Genomic DNA, 9365 nt, shown 5'->3' on the forward strand with positions numbered 1-9365 from the left:
CGGTTCCTTCAGTTTTTGTTTTGGTCGTTTTTTAAGCTTCAAGGATCGCTGCTATTCTCACCAACACAATTGTGACTCTCAGCACCCTGTTTAGTGAAGAATTTTTTAGCACAAACACTGCAACTGAATGGCTTGTCTCCAGTGTGTGTTCTTGTGTGGACTGTGAACGTTGACTTATGCAGGAAGCTTTTGCCACAAACCGAGCAAGAAAATGTTTTTTCTCTACTGTGTGTTTTTGTGTGCGGTTTTAAAGTCAACTTTGAAGTTAATGAGTCAGTGTGACATGCCCTTTCACCTTTAGTTTGCCCATTATCATCATCATCATCATCATCATCATCGTCACGAGCGCCTGATAATGTGTCCTCATTTTGTGCTTGTGATGGCCCCCAGTGGTCTTCATCAACTTCTGTTGTCACGTGATGACTTGAGCTGATGCTTGTAGGCTCCGCCCCTCTGTTGTCCTCACTCTCATCCTTGTTTTCATCTTCAGTCTTTATCGGGACAAAGTTCAGTGGTGACTTGTTAATCTCCTCCTCCTCCTTTTTGATGTGAGTCAAGTCTGGCTCCTCTTTCACAGAACGGAGATAGTTTTCACTGACGTCTGCAGGACACAAAAAGACAAACACACATTTTGTTTGGTCAAGTCAAACCTCATGCGGCGACTTTGTCTTATATTGTTTCTACCGTGCTACCTTGACTGAGAAATGCGTGCGACCCCGATTTGGACCGGACCATGGGGACATTTCACAAAATTACGTCCTACGATGTAAACCTCCCTTTAGCAGCACAGCTGTGATAAACGAGCATTTAAAAAGGAAGCACGTTGCGGCTGATGCCCGATTTCATTCCTGAATTAGTCACAGACGTTTCTGGAAGCGAGCTGAAGTTAGCACACACAGGCTATTGTGTGCGTCTGATGGAACACCTGTTGCTGGACCCTAACTTATTGATGGGGGCCATCGCAACATTATGTCATTAATAGAATAGGAATCCTTCAAGTGAAATATGTTTACAAGTATTTCTTTTTGCATTAAGAGATAGAACAAAATGTTCCTGGGCTTGTTGGTGGAAAAGGGCATTGTGACGGTCTCCCTCTTTTAACCCATAGTAAGCTAAAGATGCAGATGCATTCCTTAGAGCATGCGCTTGTTCACTGATGAGATCCGTGCAACCTTGGATGGATGCATTAAATGTATTTTAAATGTTTGCATGAGGTGAAACTATGCACACGTGCACAAAACAGTGTAGAGCCACGTCAATCTCAACAAATCCGCACTTGATCTCTGCTTGGCGATGAGTCGTGTGCCTCTTTTCGTTAGCAGCTAGCTAGCTAACAAGCAGCTAAGCTAACAACTAAGCTAACTACGCCGAAAAGCATCAACGCGCGAAGATGAGGTTTTCGGGACACAAAGACTTAATGAATTATGTCGTAGTCATTTAGAGTAGCACTGGACATCCCTTGAGAAAATTACAGTCAGTTCCACACTAAATCAGAAGAATTTAGCGGTGGACTGTTTTTGTTCCGGTGTGGAGGGTCGGTGGATGTGGTCGAGGTCGAAGATGCGCGCTTGCTAATGACGTCATGCTTTAAGCGCGTATTTTTCAAATATATTTATAATATTATGTATATTTCCTTGCCTCTGTGTTTTGTTTTTTACCCCTGGATGTTCTATTTTAATATATACTTTATATAATATTTTAATCGGTTCACAAAATAACTAAATAACGCGATATTTGTGAGTCATCGCTCGCGTCACTTCCGCCTATGCCCCGAGAAGCCGCTGCTGCAACAGCAGTAGGACGTTTACGTTTCTCCGACCGAACTTGCAACAATGCTGTGGTTCAATCGGGCTGCAAGATTGTATGAATATAATGTCTGCATATACTAGCAGTGCTTCTCAATTATTTCACGCCCGCCCCTACCAAGAAGAAAAGGATTCGCGCCCTTCACCACCAATTGTTTTTCTGTCTTTGTATAGTGATGTTAGATTGTCAATCAAATATCCCTTAACGAAGCTAAATTGATAAGAAATATAATTCTGAGAACGATTATCGTAAGCATCTCGAAACTCAGTACTCTGTTGTGCAAATATTGATGATAGGACAAATATTTGTCATGTCATTGTTGGAGTTGGGTTACCGTGGAAATGAGAAGTAGTTAGTAAATCAACCTTCAAAAGCCAAACTTACTCCAATGCGTGTTCGTTTTTTGTACTCAAGAAGAAAAGGGTCAAATAAAGACTCAACAACTGATTAGAGTTCCGATATTTAGTTTCTTCAATTTCTGGAGTTCAGGAAATAGTACAAAGACAGATATCTGGGCGGCTTTTTCTTCATCTCACGAGAAACTGCACTTGGCGAGCACAGTCGAAAAATGTGCGCCATCTTTCAGCCCAGCTTCAGTTTTTATAGGAGTTTTTTTATGTCAAGGGTAATGTAGGTTGAATCGGTCGTCCTCGCTCGCTCCCACGGCACGGGTCCACGTCCAAGGGAAGGTCCTCCCCAGGTTAGTCATCGTCTGGATAAGTTGATTCCCGTCTGGTCACCAAGACTGGCACGTCAAGGCTGGCCTTCTCCGGCGGGCCGTCCCTCCGTCTCCCCGCTGGCATTCTTCTGTAATCTTGTTAGTGTGCATGTGTGCGTGTGTATGTGCAAGTCTATGTGTGTGTATATGTGTGTGTGTGTGAATGCGTATGTGCATGTGCTCCGATCTCCAGTTGTTATGTCTTTCGGAATGTGTTTTTCTTTTGATAGCGTCTGTGTGAGTCCTCCAGTGCCCAATTTGGTGTGTTTGCATCTCTACAGCCAATGTGGAGAATGTGCTTCGTCGTCTTTGTCCATGAAGTGCTGTGAATGTGAGTGCAGGTCATGGAATTGCTATGTGTGCAAATTTGTTCTCACTACCCAAAATTTCAATAAAGTTCATACATTTAAACTAAGAACTATAAATTTAGCATATGAGAAAAATATAATAAATCAGTAAACATCAGGCCTACAATCCCAGTCATTCTTGTGACCAGTGCTTCTAGTTTCATTTGATAAATGCTTTTTGTTTCATCCATGTTTAACATATTCAGTAAATATGAACCTGCTAAATTAAATAATTGACCTGTCCTGTAAGTGTTTAAAATAATGCCAGCAATCATAATACAATCCTTCATTTATCATTGCAGTACTTTTACCATTGCAGCATTTTTATCATTGCAGTATTTTCTATCATTGCAGTATTTTTTATCATTGCAGCATTTTATTAATTTCCCCTCTGGAACATGGACAGACATTCGGAGTGTTTCCTTACACTTGTAAATGTTGTGGGATGTAAGTGTGTATATTCAGGGGGATTTGTGTATTTACGTATATACAGTGTATATTTGCATGTTTTTTATGAATGTCTGCTGCTAATGTTATACATTAACGGCCGCATTGCACCACCGCCTCTGTGTGATCTATACCTTTTGCTGCTGTAACACTGCAAATTTCCCCATCAAAGGACATCTTTATCTTTATCTTAAAAAACCTTGTGTTGGTGCTTGTTAAATAATTTTCCATAAGATTAAGATTGAACAAAATAGTGAAAATAAAATTTAAAAAGTAAATTCTGTAACAATTAAACATTGAATACTAAATTATTCCTAAAACACTTCAATGAATCTTGAAATTAATAGTGAATTATTGTAGTTTATCGAACACTGAAACGAATAATGAAATATTAAAGTCCTTAAATAAATACCGAAATAACAGTTAAGTAAGAAAACAGTGACATATTTTAATTTGAAATTCGCAACCACATCGCAACCTGTCGAAAAACCCTGGAAAAAGGCAGAGGTGCAAATATGTTGACATAAAGTTTCACTTTATCATGTCAACTGTTAATAATAGGGAAATACATTTGGAATACTATCCAACCAACAACATGGTGTCAGGTGTGAAAACAAAACCAGCAACAAAAGTAAAATTCAATACATCTCTCAAGTTCATATTTGGGAACAAAAATGTTTGTTCATGTGCATACGGTTTAAATCTTACGTTTTTTCTCTGTTTCGAAGAAGATAATGATTTGCATCGCAAATGGCGACATCTGACGGTGAGTTGGTGACAGTGCTCCACATAGCCAGCAGCCAATCATATCACAGCGGGGTGTGTCCTGTTCTTCCGCTTTCGTAACGAACAGGAAGTCCTTTCCTTGCGACTTTGAAGAACGTCGCTCTTTCATTCGTCTCGTCGAACAAAGAGAAGCACACGAGTTAGCGCCAAGCAAAGACCAAGTGCGGATTTGTTGAGATTGACGTTTGAAAATGTGTGCAAGAACGACACCCAAGTACAAAGTGGAACTTAATGGAATAAAAGAAGAGAACGAGCAACATCTTCACTGCTGGGCGAAGGTTGGAAGCAGCCTCGTGTTGTGCTACACAAAGCAGGTTTGTACCCGTCTTACTCTCATTTGCTTTGTAAAGAACGACGTTAAAAATATGCATCACAACATTAAGTTGTTTGGGGAAATCGGTCAAGGTTATTGCCGTTTTATTTTTTAATAATCGGGGTGGGGGGGCTAGCAGAGAGAGAGTGCACAGAGCTGAAGGAAGCAGGACGACCGGTAAAAATGAACAACAATGCCTGCTTTTTCCCTGGTGTCAGTCACCTTTATCTGGTGCAGTAAGCTATTTCAGTCAGCAGCTAATTAAGCTCTCCCAAAGGCCTCAGGGCATTTCAACCTGACACCTCAAGTTTCAAAACTATGCTTACAGGTTAATAGAAGGTCACAAAAACATGGACCTCTTAAACAGGAAAACGTGAGTTCAGTGGTAACAGAGTTGTGTCTATGCTGGCAGTTTAGCAGGAAGCCACAAAAACAGATGCACGTCTTTAACCGTGTTTGACAGGAAACCGTTTAGCTCGCATTTAACAGAAGTGTGACCCAAACATGTCTTGTAAGCTGAAACCGTTCGAACAACAGGAAGCGTGTGGACGGGTGTGATAAAGTCAAAGTGTTCATGTTTTTCCATTCTTTATGAGTTTGCATATTCAAATTGCTTTGCTGTGCTTCAATAAAACACCGCACAGGAGTGGTAAAGCTTTTCTCTTTGGCGGACTGCTCCTCGCAAGTGACAAAGACAATCTTGGCTGGGTGATTCATTTGTGCAGGCTTGTCTCGTTTTTGGCAATAACTCTGACATATCTTGTTCAAGCAATTCCTTACGGAAGGAATTCTGCCTGACTCTAAAATATGTGCACACTGCGGCAAAAGCATTAATGGCGGTTAATCAATTTTAGTGGATAAAACACAAAATATTCAGTTTTTTAAAAAAATCAAGTACGTATTGGTCTTATTTATGAACTTTGTACTGGCTTGGTCGGGTGAGAGTCAATGAACCTCGGGTGGCCCTGCACTGTTTTGTGCACGTGTGCATAGTTTCACCTCATCCAAACATTTAAAATACATTTAATGCATCCATCCAGGGTTGCAAGGATCTCATCAGTGAACAAGCGCATGCTGCAAGGAATACATCTGCATCTTTGGCTTACGATGGGCTTAAAAAGGGAGAACGTCACAACCCCATTTTCTACCAACAAGCCCAGGATTATTTAATTCTATCTCTAAATGCAAAAAGAAATACTTGTAAACATATTTCACTTGAAGGATTCCTATTTTATCAATGACATAATGTTGCGATGGCCCCCAGTGGTCTGCATCATTATGTTAGGGTCCCACAACAGGTGTTCCATCAGACGCACACAATAGCCTGTGTGTGCTAACTTCAGTTCGCTTCCAGAAACGTCTGTGACTATGTCCGGAATCAAATCGGGCATCAGCCGCAACGTGCTTCCTTTTTAAATGCTCGTTTATCACTGTTGTGCTGCTAAAAGGAGGTTTACATAGTAGGACGTAAGTTTGTGAAATGCCCCCATGTTCCGGTCCAAGTTGGGGTCGCACGCATTGCTCCGTGTGCAGCAGGCACAAGTCAAGGTAGCACGGTAGAAACAATATAAGACAAAGTCGCCGCCTGAGCTTTGACTTACCAAACCAAATTTGTCTTTTTGTGTCCTGCAGACGTCAGACAAAATGATCTCTGTTCTGTGAAAGAGGAGCCAGACTTGACTCACATCAAAAAGGAGGAGGAGGAGGAGGAGATCAACAAGTCACCACTGAACGTTGTCCCTATAAAGACTGAAGATGAAAAAAAGGATGTGAGTGAGGACAACAGAGGGGCGGAGCCTCCAAGCAGCAGTTCAAGTCATCACGTGACAACAAAAGTTGATGAAGACCACTGGGGGCCATCTCAAGCACATAATGAGAACACATTATCAGACGCTCATGTCGATGATGATGATACTAATGATGATGATGATGATGATGATGGGCAAGCCAAAGGTGAAAGGGCATGTCACACTGACTCATTAACTTCAAAGCGGTCTTTAAAAGGACACCGAAAAACACACAGTGGTGAAAAACCATTTTCCTGTTCAGTTTGTGGCAAAAGCTTCTCTGGAAAGTTTTATTTAACAATCCACACAAGAACGCACAGTGGAGAAAAACCTTTTTCTTGCTCAGTTTGTGGAAAATGCTTCTCTCAAAAGGCAACTTTAACAGAACACGCAAGAACACACACTGGAGAAAAACCTTTTACTTGCTCAGTTTGTGGTAAAAGCTTCTCTCAAAATTCAAGTTTAACAATCCACACAAGAACGCACAGTGGAGAAAAAACTTTTTCCTGCTCAGTGTGTGGTAGACGCTTCTCTGAAAAGTCAAGTTTAACTTGTCACACAAGAACACACAGTGGAGAAAACCCTTTTTCCTGCTCAGTTTGTGGTAAAAGCTTCTCCAATAATTCTCATTTCACAAGGCACACAAGAATACACAGTGGAGAAAAACCTTTTTCCTGCTCAGTTTGTGCCAAGAGGTTCTCTCGAAAGTCGCATTTACGACGCCACACAAGAACACACAGTGGAGACCAGCCATTCAGTTGCAGCGTTTGTGCTAAAAAATTATTTTCTAAAGAGGGTGCTGAGAGACACAATTGTGCTGGTGAGAATTGCAGCGATCCTTGAAGCTTAAAAAAAAAGACAACAAAAAACTCAAGGAACTGACTCTTTGTGGTAAGATGTAAATATGATTTTGGATAAAATATGATGAATTTAATTTTGAAAAGCTTTTTTTATTGACATTAAGCCAATGTGATCCGTGCCAGAAGAACCATTGTGTCTGAGTGATGATGATATTTTTTGTGTGTTAACATCAAACATGTAAATAAAATTAATTGCCTGTGCCTGGAACAACATTTGTTAACGTTATGCTTTTCAGTTTTCTTTTTAAACGTACTTAATGGAAAAGGTGTGAGAAGAAACTGTGCTTATGAAATTGCTGCCTTCCACAGTCATCAATAAAATCACTTTTTCCACTTGCTCAACTGGCCTTCAATAGGCCGTGAAAAGGTGAAAAACTGAACTAGAAGTTGAACTATAAAAAGAACAAGAAAGAGAAACGCAAATAGTCTCAGTTTCTCTCAAAGGTTTTGGAATGTCAGGAGTTGGCAATCTGATGGCGACTGGAGTCAGCGCTGGTTTTCTCGGTGTGTTTGGCTGGCTCGTATATGTATGGTCCATTGAACAAAACTCAAACTCTTCAAATATCCCCTCACATACATTTAATATTTCACTTTCTGATTAAATTTCTGACTGGCTAAATACACTTTCTAGGTCGAGCTCTATCAAGCGTTTGGCGTTTTGTTGCTAAGCAGAATCTCACTTCGGAAAATGTATCATTTTGTCAAATATACCAAATATTTTTTTTCATGCTGTATTATATTTTTTATATATTGGATTATTTTTATAATGAAATAGGGAAATATTAAAATTGGCAACCACATACAGACTTAATTCAATTAATAAGAAATATAGAAACATTTTATAAATATTGAACTCATTGAGAAGAGTCCTGATCTTGAAATAAATATTGAATTATAAAAAATACTAAAAAAATAATTCAATAACCCGACCCCGGATGAACGGCAGAAAATGGCTGGATGGATGGAATAATTTAAATTGCACACATATTCAAATGAACAAATTTGTTCAGAAATATTCAAGAGTCAAATAAAAAGGTTTAAATTAATATTGATATAATTTAACATTAAAATAATTTAATAAATATTGTATTATTACATAAACAAGCTTAAATATAAATTTTAATAAATAAAAAAAAAGTTGTGTATTTTTAAATGGCCTAATACAGATATGGGAAGTAATTCTCTTTACTTAACTATGAAGGGACTTGAGCTCACAGAAGTGACCAGTCTTGGTTCTGAAGTTCCAATGTAACCAGATACTGCCCTGAGAGAAAATAGGCCTGAGCATTGTTTATGGTGGGGGCAATTCTCTCGCCAGGTCAGTGACCTTCCAGGGTATGGAAGTAATTTAAGGTGGTCACGAGTAGACTGGTCGTATCAACGGGGAGACGCATCTGCTCTTCCTCTGGGGGACTTTTGGAGGGAAATCCCGAAGACTAGCGGGATGGGAATGCATATGCAACAAGGGAAAATTAGATATTCATGTCCTATTTGGGCCTTCCCTATAAGAAGGGAATGTCTGAGAGGGGGCTTGCACGTGCGCGGAGCGCACACACGCACACGTTTTTGGGGAGACTTCTTTTGACATCAGCATGTGACGAGAATAAAATCTTTCTTCTTTCTTTCGTTCTTTTCCATCACCAATCCAGCCTTGCTCGGCTGCCTCTCCGGAAGGCAGCAAGGACCCACACTTCAAAGACAAAATATATGACATATTGAAAGAAAAATAATACTCAAATATTGAAATAAGTATAGAATTGAATGAATAAACAACAAAGAAATAAATACCTCCTGGAAAATATCATTATTTTCAACATTTGTCAACATTTTTCTTTCTTGCACATTCTTAAACAATCGTAATTTTTTTTACTTTTAATTTTTAAGTTACTTCAGTGCATTTCACACCTGTGCCTTCAGGGAATTCCTACTTTGTTCGACTAGAATGAATCCCCATCAAAATACCATCATTTATGACACCACGGCTGGACAAATAATATCCAGAAACACACTTATGCACCACTGAGTGAGTGTTGGACGATATAGCTTCTCTTGAAAGGTCCGACTTGAAAATGTCCTTGCAAGTGCATCTAACATTAAATCCATGCTTTTCCCTCCTTTGGCCATTGTGGTTTAAAAAAAAGCAAGAATATATTTCAGATTTTCGAACGGTCGCCAATTACGACTTTCAGTTGATTCAGCATAGCGCTGCCCCCTCACGAGTGAGTATCCAATCACAAAACGCGTTCATCACCCTCAGCATAAGGTCAGCGAGAAGGCTCACTGTAACCAACTCGTGATCTG

Source organism: Idiotropiscis lumnitzeri, chromosome 2 (assembly GCF_059441095.1).
Source record: "Idiotropiscis lumnitzeri isolate Australia: NSW breed Sydney's pygmy pipehorse chromosome 2, RoL_Ilum_1.0, whole genome shotgun sequence".
Lineage (NCBI taxonomy): Eukaryota > Metazoa > Chordata > Actinopteri > Syngnathiformes > Syngnathidae > Idiotropiscis > Idiotropiscis lumnitzeri.